We start from the raw sequence: 20000 nt of genomic DNA, 5'->3' as shown, positions 1-20000 counted from the left end.
CGTCATAGGGCCATGGAAGAGGTTTGCGAATCTTGATTTTTCATATATCATCTTCTCAACTATCTCAAAAGAACAGTAAAGGCTATGTAGTGAAAAACTAAATTTGGAGAACGAAAGACTGGACCTCTCTTGCTTGGACAGATTTAAATTTTTTTCTGGAAACCTTTTGACACCAGAAGAACAACTTTCTTTTGAATGAAAGTCCTTCAGTCTTTGGGTATCTTTAAAAAAGCAGTGAAGCTTCGTCCTACCAAGAGTGGCTTAATAACTGGACACATTGCACGAGGGAAACCTGAAAGTAGATGCAATACAAGGTACTCTAATTCTACCCCTTGGCCGAAACCTGTTTATCCTTACATATCTAGATTATTTTCACTACGCAAACTCATTCATATGCGTTAAACAAAATTAAACTTTAAGAAAAAAAAACTTTTTCTTCGAAAACAAAACCGATTTCATTTTTCTATGAATTACTTATACCCAATAAGAAAACTTCCACAAGTATTGCTTCCATATCAGTGAAAGTGGAATGGTTTCCTCTAATAGGCGAAATGAGTGCTAAAGGAAATATCGGTAAAGTAGATACTTCCTGTTTCCAAATCAATGGTGGGAAAACATGTTTCATTAACTTCTATAAAAAGACGAAGGGAACGTGTTTCCTGGCTCTTTACCTACCAAAACAGGACCAACTGAAATAATTTAGTCTTTCTTACATGTACTTATTACGTGACAAAGTGATACCCCACAGGCCTCCACAATGCTAATATATACACACACACACACACATATATATATATATATATATATATATATATAAATATATATAAATATATATATATATATATATATATATATATATATATGTATATATATATATATATATATATATATATATATATATATATATATATATATATATAGCTTAAGTTTTTTTAGATTAAATTTTCTATGAAAAAAAATTTCCCCAAATTCAGCAGCTTTACAGGAAAATCTCTTTTCAAATCAAGGGACTACATATTGTATGGAACCATGGACCTTTCGCATAGCAAATTAAGATTCGACCTGCCTTTATGTCTCTAAAGATAAATATGTAAGTCAAAAATTAAGTTTACGTTTACAAAGATCCTGGGGGGGGGGGGGTTATTGAAGTAATTTACTACAACGATCAGATGCAGCATGCAAAGCACAAAATTAAAAAAATCTTGAAATATGAATGCGACTAGGGACCTAGCAGCATGCGCCCTAGTATGTAAACGACTGTCAAGTATGTATAAAATAATCATTATTTCTTCCTATCTTTAAATATTTATATATATATATATATATATATATATATATATATATATGTGTGTGTGTGTGTGTATATATATATACATTGTTTAACAAGTTTAACTACGAGCAGAGTTATAAGATGAAGGCTAAAACAGCTGCAGGCCGAGAAGATTAAACGGCACTATACAGTTGAGGTTTTGGTCTTTATCTCCGGATTTATATATTCCAGAAATAGCGTTTTGTTATGGAATGACCCAGTAATGAGTTACAAATCAAATCTTAATGAGGAAATCTTTGTACTTCAAAAAAGGCCGAATAAATTACTAAACCTTTTAAAATCACAAAAACATGCTATATAAAAAAGAATTACTTGGAAGCCCCTGGGAGAAGCAAAACCACTTTGCATTTCATAGCTAACATTATACAAGTGTCAGCTTTCGTGATTTCTATATATACATTCAATACATTTCCCCAAGTTGTGGGGAGTTATAACAGGGAAATCTTTAATGTCAGAAGAAAAGTTTCACTCAAAATATTAGTTTTAGAGGATGATACAGGCTAGCATGCTTCCGAGTAGACTAATTCGAGTAATGCGGATATGTAAAAAGACCTCTTAGTTAGATGCCTCAGTAATATATACAGAAAGACCTGAAATAATATGGAACTTACAAAGAATGATGACGAACGATTTTGGAAAACAACGAACTATTTTGGAAAACAGTATCTTCCTTGGGATTTACTCTTAGTAAAGACTGACTGAATTATGACACTAAACGCAAAGAAAATAGCCACCACGAAGTTGCATTTCTTCGACATTAAGGGATTTTCAGATTCTCTGATAATAATCAATTACAATCTAACTGTAGCATATGCAAGAAATGTAGAGTGCAATTATTATGCAATGAGAAAGGCTGCCTAACTATGAAAATACATGTTCAAATTTTTTTTTGGAGTTTTCCACATTCACATTCAATCCGTTATATTTATGCGAGGCTAGAATTTGCTATTCAATTCACAGAAAATTAAATATAAAATACATTCCATATTGTAACTGTTTTCATAACCTTATTAACGATATTCGGTTCCACTTTGTTAGTCCAGTAATTAATCTGTTTTCCTGAATTTGATTGAAGACAGATAATTAGAAAAAGATGATATCACTGAAAATATATCTTATCCGGAAAAGTAATGCTGATATATATTCCGACAAAAACCAGGATTCGTATTGCAAGAGATCTGGAATGTTCAGGATTTAAAACTTAACGTTACAGGCGAATTTGCCTAACAACATATATTAAATGAATCTTTACAGAACTTCAATACACCAGGTCTTTACAATTCAAAAGCAAGCATACATGATTTTATTCGCAAAATAAAATTTACAATAGTACTCTCGGTCATGTTCAGTCTCCTGACAGTTGAAGTTAAAAAAAAGAAAAAAAAAAAACATTACAGCGGTGTTTTGTACTCCACATTGACTACATTTGCTCAAATCAACGATGTATTTAATGAAAACGGAAATTATGCAAATTTGCGCGCAAATTATATTCCTGTTGCCCGCATCAAAGTAATCATTTTTAGACAAAGGGAATCGATTTATTCAAATTCCAACCCAACAATTACATGGAAATAAAATCATGTTGCCAACAAATCTAAAATAAAATATATCCGGTTTTGGTAGCTCAATGAAAATCCTTTGAAACAAAATGACCTAAATTAATTTACTCAAAGCATTTTAACAATACAATGATTTATATGAAAAAGATATGATTATCAAATGATTTTCATCAAAGTCAAACATAAAATATAACAAAACCTATTTAAAGTAGTTCAGACACACAAACCCTTCCATAAAGTCAGTACTGATCAAAGCTAATGTACTAGATTCAATATTTTCTTTCATTTCACAGATTCCTGTAAACCATACCGCTTCGTTGGGTATAATTGTCCTTCCATTTTACAATGGTATATTCCTTTATAATCTTTAACCCTTAGAGACCCTTTTGCAGCTCTCTGTCCTAATGCATCATCAAATTAGTTGAGAGGGTTTGAAATCCCCAACCAGATAGGAACCAAGTGCCCAAGTTAAGTTAGGTTAGAAAGAGTAAGGTTAGGACGCATAACTGTTTTACTTTAATTATGATAACACTCTCGGTTGGATAATGGAAAGTATTGCTAGATCTCAATTATGCAAATGTTAATAATAGGGACCTTGTATAGCTATTGCTAGTGGTAATTGCAACGTGCAAATAGAAAAAAAAAATAGGAGACACCAAACTTCAGAAAACGCCATTGTTTTCGGAAACTTAGACCACCAAGGAAACACTTGCAATAACTTGTTCATTATTCGCATATCATTAATGACATTGTACATGACGAATGTCGAAAATACTTTTTTCTGGTGATATAAACCATCAGTAATATCCGTACATGATTATTAAAGTGAATTTTTATCAATAATCTGCATAAGCAAATATATAAGGATCTCCCTCATAACCAAACTATCGCTGTTCCTTACTCAAAGTAAAGCCTTTTAATAAAATTTCACTGTAAGTCTAAATTCGCGTGAGTCTGTTAACACCTGGCTGATGAAACAATAAAATTAACCGAGAAGCCTTAGGTGCTGCAATATGAACTCCAGGTGTGGATTCGAATCCTTACTGTTAATGTGAATTTTCAGCAAGAAAATAATAAAAGTATTGAATGCATAAACAATACATAAGTGTGTTTTTTAATAAAACTATAGCATACGTGATCTGCAAAACCAAGCAATTAAAGGCAAAGAATCCTGCAAATTAGAGTTGAAATATCTAAGGGACTCGGACCACTGAGGAACTGCACTGAAACTTTAGCGTAGCTAACTATTTTTTTTGAGATTACCTATATATAATTCACACACACACATATATATATATATATAGCATATATAAAAATATATATATAATATATATATATAACATATAAAAATATATATATAATATATACATAACATATATACATATATATATATATATATATATATATATATATATATTCAAATCAGCCATGTATTTTTGGTACATTAATGTCTGGATTCTCTTAACGACCTCGGGATCAGAGCCCCAGGCGAAATCACACAAAGACAACAGCCTCTGATCAGCTAACGACCTCGGGATCAGAGCCCCAGGCGAAACCACACAAAGACAACATATTCTGACCGGTCAGAAGCTGTTGTCTTTATGCGATTTCGCCTGGGGCTCTGATCCCGAGGTTGTTAAGAGTGTCCAGACATTAATGTATCAAAAATATATGGCTTATTTGAATGAATAAATATATATATATATATATATATATATATATATATATATATATATATATATATATATATATATATATCATAGATAATCTTTAAAAAAATAGTTAGCTACGCTAAAGTTTCATTGCAGTTCCTCAATGGTTGATGAAATGAACCCACTGTGGCAACCGGAATATCTAACTCTATTAGAAAAAAAAAAATCATTGCGAATTAGTCTCTCCTCAGTAATTATTCAAGTCAGAATGGCCGAGCGGTCCAAGGCGCTGCGTTCAGGTCGCAGTCCGGTCTTCCGGGCGTGGGTTCGAATCCCACTTCTGACACATATTTTGTGCAATAATGAGCGAACTGTTACATAATTTTGAAATGCTATTCTAAGCGGTCAAAAAATGGGTTTGTGCCATTCCATATGTACTAATATGTAATACCAATTAAATTCCAGCTAAAACAGTGCAACTCTTAAATATACTAATGAAGTCATAATTATAAAAAAGGTTTTAATAAAGTTAAGGGTCTATGAAACTAAAATTTCTTATCAACTCAAAAATGTACACGAAATATACAAACTCTACTTTAGTACGTTGATGAAAAGGTTTGAAATTTCTTTTTCCAAAGAACTTTGCCAGATATGGTTGTAGCTTGGATACACACCACGACAGGCCGGGTGCCAGGATCACCCCTCAGGATGTTTTCAGTTACAGATTTAATTCACGTTTCCTAATAACCTATGTCTTGGGACTTGGGTTATCCCAAGAACATAGCGGCCACCCTCAACTTGGAGCCGTTCTCCCATAGAGGGCAAAAACCCACTATTTTACACAATGCTCAACTCCGCCTCACATAAATCTACATTAAACCTTATATGGGCGGTCAAAAATATTCATACTTCCAAGAAATTTTGCAGGAACTATTGCAATATATCATGAAACATGCGTAAAAGGTAAAAATTTTAATAGTAAAATATACATTTTGAAAGTAATACAAAAATGTAAACAAGCCTAAAAAATCTGGTCTTTAACAAACAAAAACTTCCATATTATATAAACTTCCTTTGAGTCTATATTCGCAGTTGTAGGTAGCATACAGAGCACAGGGTGGTAAATAACATACTGTACGTTTTCACAAAATTTAGAAAGTATGAATTAATAAATGTACATAGTCCACTATTCATAACTTAGCCTACTTGCATACTGCCTGTATCAAATGTACTCATTTAAGCTAGATTAAGTCATACTAAGCTAAATTATACTTTGTTAGCATAAGTGAATGGCTGATTTCATGTTTAAAAAATGTGTGTTTGTAAAACTAAAAATTATAAATTGAAAAAAAAGAAAATTCCTGTCAATAGCACATGATTGATCACTGTCTGTTTCATCATTAAATTCATAATTATCATGATGATCATCACTTACATTGAAATCATCACACTTTGCTTCGTCTCCTTCCTATACACTGATACAATCAGGATATCTTTGGAGATGGTGTCTCCCTCAAACCATAACGGTTCAAGTTTATTTGTCAGAATTTATGTGAAAACTAAACTCCTGAGGAAATGGTAATTTCGGATATTATTCAAGAGCTCTATTCCAGATGCACACTTGGTAATTAACTCTCTTTAAATGCTGCACAAGAACGTATTTGCATGGGGGAAACTTTGCAAAGATCAAAATTGACTGCTTGCCATATATTCGTAACTATGGTTGATCCACTGAGTTTCTTGACCTTTATATCTCGGGCTTCATTAAATTCAATCTGTAACCAAAACCATACAAATGGCGTGTGAATTCTTCAATTCATCATATAACATTCATGTCGTCAAGAACATATTGCAAAAATATCAATGGAGTATGAATTTTGGCTCAAGAGTTTGAGTGATTATCTTTCCCCTGCCTTTGAATGCTGAATTACATTCTACAACAGTGAAGGCATGAAGAGACTGAAGGGCTGTAATGTGGTCTTGAGAATAATTTTCTGCTAATTAGTTAATAAATGCGTAGTTCTCCCATATTTAGGAGGATGGTGACAGAAAGATTTAGCATAATAGAGATGAATGAAAAAATATCTTCGTCCTTTGCCCTAACTCTCACCGTCTTGATGTGTGGCAGTTTGGTCTGAATGTAACTGATATCAATGATAAGAATGACATCAGTTTCTTCATGGCTGGAATACGCTCCTGGCAATTGCTGTTTGAAAGCCTTTCCCTTAGATACTGTCAGCCTATAGGCTTGACCTAACTCAGTGAAGATCGTAGGTTTTTTAACAATACTTTTTGTCATATCATCAGAGGCCCAGTGGCGATGTAGTAGATTGATAAAAGATTTTGTGTTGTCATCATTTGTGAGAAATGTTTTCCAGTCTATGGGACGAAGAATATTCAGTCCATCAATTATAAACCTACTACCAAAGCCTCTTCGGTCTCGCTCGGACTATTTGGGACAGATAAGTTTGTCAGCATATGTGCCTGTGCTACATATTGTTTTAGCCGCAGTAGGTATATTCTGGAAAATACATTCTGATATAGTTTGCATTGAAGGGGTACTTCTTTCATGTAAAAGGAGGAATTCTCATACTAAATTAAAAAATATTAATTTGATGGAGGGACCTTTCAATTTTCAATATTTTTGATCACTTAATTCATTCCTTAAGCTGTGTTGGTTTTTGATTCATGCAAAAGGAGGAATTCCCATCCCAAATTAAAGCACATTGATTTGATGAAGGGACCTTTCCCTTTTCAATATTTTTGACCACTTAATTCATTCCTTAAGCTGTGTTGGTTTTCTTTAAGTATCTATCAACTGTTGCCATGGAATATGGAGTTGGAGACAGGGGCTAGGACATAAGGTCAGTAATGCTATCATGTTTTTTTTTTTTTTTTTTTTGCTGTTTTTGATTAATACTACATAAATGAATCCACTTGTTGACCTGTATTAGATTTCTTTCCTTGTTGTTACAATCCTTTGGGATACAGCTCTGGATGACATTGTTTTGAACTTGTTTCTCTTGAAGGCTTCGAATAAAAGTACATTTTTTTCACGTCAGTTGTTTGCGTTTTTTCTTTCTGGGATTGGCCTTTACTTTTAGGTCCTTCCCACATCATGCCATATTTCTTCAGACACTCATGCTCCCAAAGATAAACATGTCAGAGACTACGGGATTTTAAGTTGAAATGGGATGATAAAACTCTGAATTGATTTAGTTGTTCGAAGCATCTGTTTCACGTGTATGAAAAGTACCAATGATCATGATATCCCTTTTGTATTTTTCCTGGCTCACTCCATATCTGAGGGAAGTTTTTCATGCAAATACCTAGATCACATGTAATAATTGTATAGTCTTGTTCTACTTCGGATGATGCTTCTTAACAGCACCTCAAATATTCTTCAATTGTGTTGAGGTCTGTAATTGCTGCATTAATCATTGGATGATACCCAATAGTTGTGGTACAGTTTGGAGTATTGCCAGTACTAGACACAGATCTCGATATAGTAGGGATAAATTGATCCTCAAATTGCACATGACGAGCAATAATATAGAAAAAAATCAGAATCTTGCAAATCTATAGCTTTGATGCTGTAATTTTCAGTACAGTTTGGGGGCTCCATGAGGGTTGGTTCTGACCGTTTTCTCTAATGGTATGGTGCCAATTCTTGAACTGGTCTTTTGAATCTTCTCTGCTTTTTCATTGGTTGGGTATCACAGGACATAGCACTGTTATGAGATATTAAAGAAGACCTAGCACTGCTATGAGCTATTCAGAGGATCTAGCACTGCTTTGACACATTAAGATGAACTATGGCTGCTTTGGTACTTTAAGAGGACTAATTACTGTTTGGACACATTAAGGGGACATAGCAAAGTTATGACACATTATGAGGACCTAGCACTGATTTTAATCTTCAAGAGAACTTACACGGTTTTGATACAGGACATAGTACTCAACCATTCTCTTAACTTTCACCAAAGCATTTTCTGCATCACCCAAATCTTGTTTCCTTTTTAATGGTCTCATACGCAAGTCGGCGATAAAAGCCCGCAAATTTGTGTTGATCAATAAAACAATCAAAACAATATTTTTACCTTTTCTAACATTTCTGCTTGAAGACAAATAACAATTTGAAGCCGATTTAGGAATGTACCAATACTCCATTTTTTCCTCACTGAGACACTAAAGCTCTGGACAGGAAAGCATTCAACTTTTCTACTGATGACGAAAGACAACATCGAGTTGAACCAGGAACTGGGAGAGTTTTGAATACTTTTTCGGATCCTGGAGCCTGCTAATGATTTCCAAAAGAACTTCATGCATACTAAATAAAAAATAAGCTCCATAGAGGAACTCTATATTGTTGACAAGACGGGGCTCTCCTCTTCCTGCTGGGCAGGCGGGGTCGCCTTGCATTCCAGCTGAGCCAGCGGTGTTCCCCCACCATTCCCGCTGGGATAGTGGGAGGGGGGAAGATTCCTGCTGGCACAGTGGGGCTCCCCCATTCCTGCTAGCATGGCAGGGCTCCCCCGTTCCCGCTGGCACACCGAGCTCCCACATTCCAACTGGCACAGTGAGGTTACCCTGTTCCTGCTGGCACACCGAGCTCCCACATTCCAACTGGCACAGTGAGGTTACCCTGTTCCTGCTGGGACTAGGAGGCTCCACCATTCCTGCTGGAATGGCGAGGCTCTCCCATTCCTGCTGGGAAGGCAGGGCTACCCCATTCCCGCTGGCACAGCGGGGTTACCCTGTTCTCGCTGTAACGGCGGGGTTCCCGTGCTTCTGCTGTTATGGTGGGTCTCCCCATTCCCGCTGGAAAGGTGTGGCTCCCCGTTCCCGCTGGCACAGCTGGGCTCCCCGTTTTCACTGGCACGGCGGGCTCCCACGTATCTGTTGGTACGGTGGTGCTCCCCCATATCAGTTGGCACGGCGGTGCTCCGCCATATCAGCTGGCACGGCGGGGCTCCCCGTTCCCGCTGATTCGGCGGGGCTCCCCGTTCCCGCTGACTCGGCGGGGCTCCCTGTTCCCGCTGACTCGGCGGGGCTCCCTGTTCCCGCTGACTCGGCGGGGCTCCCTATTCCCGCCGACTCGGCGGGGCTCCCGTTTCCGCTGGCATGGAAGGGCTACGCGATTTCACTGGCACGGCGGGGATCCCCGTTACCTATGGAACGGTGGGGCTTCCCCATTTCCGCTGGTACGGCGCTCCCAATCCCACTGGCACGGCAGGGCTCCCCGTTACTGATGGTACGGGAAGGCTCCGCCATTCCCGCTGGTATGGCGCGGCTACCCCGTTCCTACTAGTGGTGCAGTCCCCCATTTCTGCTGGAACGGCGGGGCTCCCTTATTCCTGTTGGCACGGCGGGGCTCCCCCGTTCTATGTGGCATGAAGCCGTTCCCAAAGGTCCGGCGCAGCTCCCCCATTCCAGCTGGCACGGCAGGGTTCCCGCTGGAACGGAGCGATTCCCCGTTAGCCCTCTGGAACGGAGCGGTTCCCCATTAGCTCGCTGGAACGGAGCTGTTCCCCCATTCCCGCTGGCTTGGCATGGCTCCCCACATTCCCGGCCCCCGGCACGGCAGGACTCCCCCGTTCCCGCCGGCATGGCGGACTCCCCCGTTCCCGCCGGCACGGCAGGACTCCCCCGTTCCCGCCGGCACGGCAGGGCTCCCCCGTTACCGCCGGAACGGCAGGGCTCCTCCATTCCAGTTGGAATGGCAGAGCGCCCCATTCCAGCAAGCCTGGCGAGCCTCTCCGTACACGCTGGCCCGGCGCAGCTCCCCCGGTCCAACTGGCACGGCAGGGTTCCCCCGTTCCCGCTGGAACGGAGCGGTTCCCAGTTTCCCGCTGCAACGGAGCTGTTCTCTCATTCGCGCTGGCTTGGCGTGGCTTCACCATTCCAGTTGGCATGGCAGAGTACCCCGTTCCAGCAGGCCTGACGAGGCTGCCCCGTTTACGCTGAAATGGAGAGGATCCCGTGTTCCCGCTGACACGGCATGGCTCCCCTGTTCCCGCCGGCACGCCAGGACTCTCCCGTTCCCGCCGGCACGGAAGGACTCCTCCGTTCCCGCCGGCACATCAGGGAACCCCGTTCCCGCCGGAACGGAACGTCTCCCCGTTCCCTCCGGAACGGAGCGTCTTCCCGTTCCCGCCGGAACGGAGCGTCTCCCCGTTCCCGCCGGAATGGAGCGTTCCCCCGTTCCCGCCGGAACGGAGCGTCTCCCCGTTCCCGCCGGAACGGAGCGTCTCCCCGTTCCCGCCGGAACGGAGCGTCTCTCTGTTCCCACCGGAACGGAGCGTCTCCTCATTCCCGCCGGAACGGAGCATCTACCCGTTTCCGGGTCCACACTCGCCTGTACTAAATCTGTTGAAATCTCAAAAGTACTGAATTCAATTAAAGAAATAAAAGAGACGCTTAAGTGCTGCTTACAAAGAGAGCACGTGCCTAAATTATGCAATTGTTTCGATCAACAGATATAAAAACTATGGTTATGTAAAAGTTTAGGCTTAGTACTAAACCAAGTGACAAAACAGCAATTATACAGAGTTGTTAATGTATTGTTGGCTTAACTCTTTAGTAACCATCAGGAATTTGAAATAAAAAATGGTACTAAACTTAGATGGTTGAGTAATTCGAAAACAAAAGTTAATTATGAAGATCAGAGAGATATGAAAGACCATATCATTATCTTTGACTTTCGAGGGCATTGTCCACATACAGTCGTAGACTGACCGAAGCGTCTCTATCAATGCACAGCTCGCCTTGTATATATAAACGCCCTTGGGCCATATTATATACCTGTGTCACAAGATACCTCACAAAACCTCAATCCCCAAAATATTTCTCATAAGGACCTTGGTAACATAAGTTCATGTTTTCGTAATATTATAGGAGGCAACTAAAAAAATATTACTTTTCCCTTGATAAAAACACTTCTCAAAGAAACCCCTATTCATGAAGATAAAACCAAGTTTCTGAATCGAGACGCATTTTAAAATAATGTGAATTCCATTCTAAACGCCATGTAACCCTTCAAGAGCATTCTAAACTCTACGTACGAATGATTTTTCCTAAATCGCCATAAGTTTCTCTCGCCAATAATAAAAAGCAATGCGTATTAGATTTGCATGTGTCACAGTAGATTCATCAGAAATCACAATTCATTTACTTTATTGATATTCATGACTGAGCGATTACCTAATAATAATTTAATGATAATATAGAATGTGAATACTATTAATACTCATATCACCATAATGATTTTAAGCTTTTAAGAAACTTTATAAACCTCCCTTCGAAAGATTAGGCCTAACACCGAGAACATGGAATTTTCGTAACCACATCATATTTTGTTATGAAACGTGATAGTTTATCAATGTATGCATAGTATTGTGTCAATATTCAGATGATAATTGGTCAATAGGTACATATTACTGGCCATATATTTTGCCAATGTATATAGCACTTAAGCACATCAACATAGCATTTTCCTAATGACCACATGATATTTTGTCTCTGGGGACATGATAATTTCATAATGAGCATATACCTTCCTAGGCTTACGATATTTTGTCAATGGGCACATGGGATTTTCTTAATTTGCACTTGGAATTTCGTCAATGGGTATGCAACATTTTCTAAATGGGCACATGATATTTTCTTAATTGGTGCAAGATGTTTCTTAATGGGTGGATATCTTGATTGACAACATTATTTTTATCACTAGACATGTAATTTTTGTAATCAGGCAAACATATTTTCAATAGACACGACACATAATATTTCTAAATGTATACATTTTGTCAATGAGCACACGGTATTTTGTTGAAGGGGATATATTGGATAGTAAGGAAAGCTCATACGAAAAAGTAAATAACATACACTTACCTATAATGATATAATCCTTTACAACGGCTGCTATTTTATCAACGAATCACTTAATATCGACAAAATCCGAAATTATAAAAAAAAATAATAAATATCACACTTAAAGATGAACTGAAAACAATACAAGTTAATCACAAATCTAATCAACTAAAATGGATTAAAACTGGAAAAAGGCGTGGCTCAGGGATTCACTTACTCCTTTTGTATTTCTCATTATATCAGATTTCAAGAGCATGAAACTACTGTTTCGTTCGCGGATTGCGTTTCATTACCTTACAACACCGTCTCTCTTTTGATCAGTTCTGTTTAGCATTTAGCTAAATGTAGAAAAAAATTAAAAAAAAAACATATTTTGTTAATGGTTGGTAAGTAGTTGTTGATTAGTAAAGCTTTCACGTAAACGCATCATTTGACAAAAGCAAAATTCTGAAACTTGGGGTACCTTTACATTATTGTTTATTTTTTTTTTTTTACTGAAGTGACAAACATTATTTCAAAACAATTATTCCTTTCATAGGGGTGATATTTTTTTTTTCTATTTACAAAGTTTCATATTCCATCCATTACCTACTTTCATTTGATGTCTAACACTCCCTAAAAGCTTTAAATACCCTTTGAAATTCTTGATTCTTTGTTTGAAACCCGCATCCAAAAATGTCACAGATGCTTTCATTTCGACCAAATGTTTAACTTCGTTTGACCACAATTTTCAGATGCTTTACTCTACACTAAATCATTAATGTCTGCCATGAACTTGGTCTCACAAGAGAAAATTCAGGTGGGAATTCAGGACCATAAAGCAATACAACGAACGTGCCAGTTTCAAAAGTATATCTCATACACTAAAAGTTGTCATTTCTTCCGATTCGTCTTTCTTGTATAGTGGAACATAAACAAACATATATGAGACTTACTGTATGTAATTCTGTGTAGATAGAAACATCTTTCTAGCATGATATAATGAAAAGTCAAATAAGTCATCGACAATCATGGTTTATTTTACTTTCCTAGTTATTAACGTACCTTACTTTTTGCTTTTTTAAAATTTATTTTTGATAAATAATCAAACAACTGTAAACTTGGCAATAACATCTAAAGCTAACAACATATATTGGATTCATAACGAACAATATTTGAATATTGTCAAATAAAGAAAGCCAAAGTTTAATGGGAAACAAGAGAAAAATTATTTGGCCTTTCATTAAACAAGATGAACAAAATTCGTTTAACATCTTATATGAAAACTTGGTTCTGGTTTATATATAAATCTACCAGGTAGCCAAAATATAAATCGAAATGATGTTGCCTAGAGAGTGAATCGAGAACTTTTCGTCAACATCATTACTGACTATTAAACCTAACGCCAAAAATAAAGGTAAAATACACCGTCTCGTTTGCTCAACGTCTGGCGGCCCAGGACTAAAGCATTCGGAGCATTTGAAAATTCTTTGCAAGATGTAACACAGTTCACTTAGCAACAGAGAAATGTTCTTTCATTAAAACTCAAGACATTCCTGCTCTAATCTCTTCGACTCAATGTCGATATACACGAAATAATAAAGCTCTATTTTGTGTACCCATCCTCATGATTCAGGAAAAGCTTCAGCATCAAATGAAAAAGAAAATCGATTTCGCAACTGATCAGAATGTTTTCTCATTCCTAGATCTTGTGAGAGAGAGAGAGAGAGAGAGAGAGAGAGAGAGAGAGAGAGAGAGAGAGAGAGAGAGAGAGAGAGATGACACAAGCATAAAAAATACCAGTTATTGAAGAGCAGAAAGCATTAACAAAATCATAGGCCAAAATAAAAACACAAGTCACAACTCCACAAATAAAAGATAACACAGTGAAATGATAAATTTAATCTTACAGACTATTATATAACAATGAAATATACGATTATGGCGCCAATATTTACTTCTCATATTTTCTGAGGAAATATGAGAAGGTTATATATATATACATATATATTATATTTATATATTGTATATATACCTGAGTGCGTGTGCGCGTGTATCCGTTCGCGCTCATGTATATATAAAACTCACGGAAATACGTGGTTTAGACGCATAAAAAAAGAGAGAAAAAAAGGGAACACCTTGTGCATCCATTACCCGTGTAGTCAATTTTCAAGACATTGTAAACAGGACGGATAGAGTTATGAAAATTTTATAAAACTTATAATAGAGTATTATTATCATTATCATTTGCTAAGCTACAGCCCTGGTTGGAAAAAAACAGAATGCTATAAGCCCGATGGCTCCAACAGGGAAAATAGCCCAGTGAGGAAAGGAAATAAGGAAAAGCTAAAAGAGACGTTTAAGAGCAATAATAGCATTAAAGCAAATCTTTCATATATAAAATATAAAAACTTGAAAATAACAGGATAAAAACTTCAAAATAACAAAAAGGAAGAGAAACAAGATAGAATAGTGTGCCTGAGTGTACCCTCATGCAAGAGGTCTCTATCCCAAGACAGTGGCAGACCATAGTACAGTGGCTGTGGAACTACCCAAATCTAGAGAACAATAGTTTGAATTTGGTATGTCCTCCTAGAAGAGCAGCTTACCATAGCTAAAGAGTCTCTTCTACCCTTAGAAGAGATAAGTACCCACTGAACAATTACAGTGCAGTAGTTAACCTCTTGAGAGAGGAATGGCTTTGTAATTTCAGTGTTGGCAAGCGTATGAGGAAAGATGAGAATGTGTAAAGAATAGGCCAGACTATTCTATGTATGTGTCGGTAAAGATGAAATGAGTCGTAGCCAGAGAGAGGGATCCAATCCAGTACTGTCAGGCCAGTCAAGGTCCCAATAACACTTTAGCGGTAGTAGTAGTGAAAAAAAAAAAAAAAAAAAAAAAAAAACTTACAGCCATTTGCAGAACAAAACAGACAACTGTATGATACGAGGGCAAATCTCATTAAGGAAACAAAAAATTAACTAAGCCTTTGATGGTAGTCACGGAGGACAAGAAACATTTCAGAAAAAGTATACTCTACCTTCTCACATATGGTCAATTTTCTTTTCAATGCAGAGCTACATGCAATTAGAATATACCATCGAAGATATGCCAGAACGACAAATAGAAAGAAGGGTATATATGAAGGGATTACTTAACCAGGACTCCTTTATGGAAGTTAAGTATGGATGTTGGACAACATGAAAGGAAAATGTTAGAGCTGGTTGACTAAACTGTCTGCATAGCAAATGTAGTGTAAAAAGAATCGATAAAGTGAGAAATCTTGGGTTACAAAGGAGTAAAATGGTTAGCAACGGTGAAAGGATGAATCAGGATAATTTGAGGTTATTCAGTCATGTGAAAGGTACGAAAGGAAGGCCTAGAAAGGGATGGGTAGATGGTGCTCAAAATTAATTAGAAAGAGAGAGCCTTGATAACTAGGGAGCCCAGTCAGTCTACTGCGGTGCAGCATACTGCTAATAAATATTCCATTCAAGTGTAAAAGGGGACCAATGTTGCAAAAGTGATTACTCAGGAGGTTCATGCCCTACCGGATGAAAATAATTGATAACATAAGAATCTCGTTGAATCAGGTTTCCTAATGATGCAAAAGTAAAATTACAAAAATATGTATGGCGTGGAAAAAAACTTGCAAAACCTATACAACATTTATAGAAATAAAGAAATATATAGATCTCACATATGACAGGAGATATGACCTTCTTTAAAAAATATGGTCAATGTTACAACATGATCAATGTCACATCATGGATTCCTTACTTATCGTATTGACACTGAATATTTTCATTAAATGATAATGGCCCTGTGGTAGGGGTGTACAAATGCTACTGCCATATTTCCTACGTGTCATAGAAAGTGACTAAAAGGACAGTTTCTGCCTTGCAGTTGGACTATTCATTCCAAGGCTAGGCCTACTGCCAAGAACTATGAATACTGCTGCCTTGCAGTTAGACTATATTCAAATAACTGTGGTTGATGACTGCAAAAGCATGATCTCATAAAACTCCTCTGCCAAATTATGAACAATGCCTGATGCTATTAGAAATGTGGATGCGGCTAGGGCATCCCCTATAAGCGACACACATCAGGATCACCCTACTGGCCTGATAAATGGATAAGAAGTACCGCAGGGTTCATGACTGCTGCCAAAGAAGCTAGAGACAGAATGGGAAAAAAGAGCGGGTATTCTGGAATGTTGGTATATTAACGGCAAGATTGAGGTAGATAGTGGATGTGCTGGAGAGGCGGAAGATAGATGTCTTGTGTGTGCAGGAGACTATATGGAAAGGAAATGAAACAAGACAGATAGGAAATGGGTATACGATTTATTACAGTGGGTCACGAGAGGGAAGAACTGGAGTTGGGGTCATAATAGGTATTAACTAGAAAGAAAAAGTGGTACAATTAAAGAAAATAAATGATAGGCTTTTAAAGATCCAAGTGAAAATAGGGGATCAGATCATAAACATAATTAGAGCATATACCAATCAGATGGGTTGTCAAAAAAGTCAAAAGAATATTATTTAGACAAGAGTTTGATGCAGCTATTAGAACAGTGAAAGAGAGTCGATGCTAATCATTGCAGCAGACATGAATGACAGAGGGGGGAAGAGAAGGGATGGATATGAGGAGATACATGGTGGTTTGGAACTAGAAATGCGGATGGGTAGTATGTATTAGAGATGGCCCAGAGTTTGAATTGGCATGTATAAACCCCTGGTTTCAGATGATGGATAAGCTTCTGATAACTTATGAAATTGGAGGAGTGGAAAGCCCAGCAAATAAATTACATGAAGACTAGAGAAGCAGTAGAAAAATGTCATGGACTGTAAGTGATTTTGGGAGTAGCATGGAGAATTAAAGTTTGGGACCCTAAAGAAGAAATGTTTGAGCAATTTAGGAGGATTGTGAGAGAGACGACTGAAAAGGTTGAACTTAGAGACTGGACTGGATAACAGAGTTAAACATATCTGGGTGGGTATGAAAGAAATATGTGTAGGGGAAACAGAGTAATTAGTGGGATGAACCAGTGGTGATTGGACAGGGAGATGCAAGAATCAGTTAAAATAAAATCAAGAGCCTTTAAGGACTGGGAAGTAAGACGGGCACATGGAGCGAAGGAATGGTATAGAGAAGAGGAAAAAGATTCTAGGAGAAAAGTATAACTACGCAGGGAGTGGTAGAGCAATTAAATGAAAGGCTAGAAACAAAGGAGGAAGAAAAGAGTATCCATAAGATTTCAAATTTGAGGAAAAGGCAAAGACAGGATTTGAGGCAACTGGTAGTCATCAGGAATAGAGATGGAAATATATTGCAAAGGGATGATGATATTAAGAGGAGATGGAGGGAATATTTTGAGCAACTATTCAATACTGAAAATGAAAGACGAGCTAAGAGAAGCATAAAAGATGGATGGGCCAGTGATCGAGATAGAGAATACTGAAATGAAGTGAGCATTGAGTAAAATGAAGAATGGTAAAGCACAACGTCCATCAGAGCTTCAAATTTAAATGGTCAAGATACTAACTACAGAGGGGGAAAAATGGATGCTGGATTTATTGAGAGCAATATGGGAAGAGGTAATAATGCTTAAAGATTGGGAGGAGAGTCTAATATATATATATATATATATATATATATATATATATATATATATATATATATATATATATATATATATATATTTAAGCAGCAAGGGAATCAAACTAACAGAGCATGCTTTGAAATTTTCAGAGAGGGTACTAGATGACAGATTGAGAGATTGTAAAGATTGGGAAAAAGCATTATGGATTTATGAAAGTGAGAGGGATTGTGGATCCAATCTTTATAGTAAGACAGTTACATGAAAAGAAACAAGATGCTCTTCTGTCCTTTTGTAGATTTTGAGAGGCTTGTGATAGAATATCTAAGAGAAATTATGTTTTGGTGCTTAAGGAAGCAGAGTCACAGGGAAGTTACTCCAAATGGTAGAGATGATATACAAAACAATATGGACCAAAGTAATAACAGCTGATTGAGAAAATGAAACCTTTGAAGTTAATGTTGGATTACACCAGGAGTCTGCATTAAGCCTGTTTTTATTTGTGCTGGTCTCGAATGTGTAAATGAAGAGATCAGAAATGAAGAGTTGTGGGAGATGCTATTTGCTGTTGATTTGGTGATTACTGCTCAAAATGAGGAAGAATTACTGAAATGGATGGTAGAGGGAATATAGACCTTGGAAAGGGGTAGCCTAGCCTAAGAGTAAATGTGGATAAGACTGAAGATATGGTAAGCAGTAAGGAAAGTAGGAACAGGATAGCCATACATGAAAGTAGAAGCTCAGTTATAAAACAGGTAAAACAATTTAGATATTTGGGATCTACTATAAGTTAGGAGGGAGGATGTGAGGCTGAATTGAGACTAGGATAAAAGCAGCAAGGGAAATTAGAGGAGGTAGCAGGAGTGGTATGTGATAAGAAAATCCCAGTCAAGCTTGAAATCAAGATCTATAGCACAGTAATAAGACATATGTTACTGTATGGATCAGAAACTTAGGTCTTAAGACAAAAAGAAGAAGCAAGGTTTGAGAGAACAGAGATGAGAATGCAGAGGTGAATTATGGGAATATCACTGCTTAAATGATTGGAAAATGATGATAAAAGATTGGCAGGTGTAGTAAAGATTACAGACATGATTAAAGTGTCATGACTGAGATGGTGTGGTCACGAGTTAAGGATGGATAGTGGGGAGAGAGTGAGGAGCGTTTGGGAGGAACCTATTTGGGGGGGGGGGGGAGATCAAGACGGGGACTGAGAATTAGATGGCGAATTAAGGTGAAGGATGATATGGAGATAGAGGTTTGGTGTAAGAGGATGCCTTTGATATAACATTGCAGAGCGCGCATTAGGTAACCGACCACTTAATGTAAGGGTGACGGTGGGAAAGATTTTCATTAAATAATAAAGAAAGAAGACAGAGACAAATTAATATTGTGGCACCGAATAGCAAATCTCAAAATCCGGTATATTTCAAATATCTGATAACTGATTAATCATGGCCAAAGATAGACCAAGAGCAGATAGTTAACTTAATCCTTGAATGGAACTTAAGGTGTTGTGTGAACCAAAGAAAAAAAATTTAATCCAATAAATTTATCTAAGTATAGAATATAACACAAAATAATTTAAATATTTTTGCAAAGCAAATATGATTAACATCATACAGATAAGAAATCAAGTACAAAATGCTAAACAAGAATTGCATCAGATTCAGAACGATCATGGTTTAATTTTGACTCTTACTTGCTTCCGTCTTATTTGCCATTTTAGTAAATTATTTAGTCTTTCTACTTATATGAAGGAGGGAAGTATGCAGGACCTATGTTATGGAACTTGTGCTATGTGACTCTTTCCAGGGGCTGCTACAGATTAATTTTTGAAGTTTCTTCATTCAACATACTTTTTTCCCAGTCGATAGATATAAATTAAGTCGTAAATACAGCTCTCAATGTCAGGGCAAACTTTACGTATTTATGTATATAATAGAGTAATAGAAAAAATTATTAAATCAATGATCAGGAAAATAATTAATTAGTTAATTTGCCTC

At 37.4% G+C, this 20000-nt stretch overlaps 1 non-coding gene across 1 annotated transcript; it reads left to right on the top strand.

The window, feature by feature from the left end:
* Nucleotides 1-4803: 4803 nt before the first annotated feature.
* Nucleotides 4804-4887, top strand: TRNAL-CAG (transfer RNA leucine (anticodon CAG)). Its single transcript has one exon. It is a non-coding gene; the product is annotated as a tRNA-Leu (tRNA).
* The last annotated feature ends 15113 nt before the right edge of the window (nt 4888-20000 follow it).

This window comes from Palaemon carinicauda, chromosome 1 (genome assembly GCF_036898095.1).
Source record: "Palaemon carinicauda isolate YSFRI2023 chromosome 1, ASM3689809v2, whole genome shotgun sequence".
Taxonomy (NCBI): Eukaryota; Metazoa; Arthropoda; class Malacostraca; order Decapoda; family Palaemonidae; genus Palaemon; species Palaemon carinicauda.
This window is presented reverse-complemented; position numbering and strand designations above follow the sequence as displayed.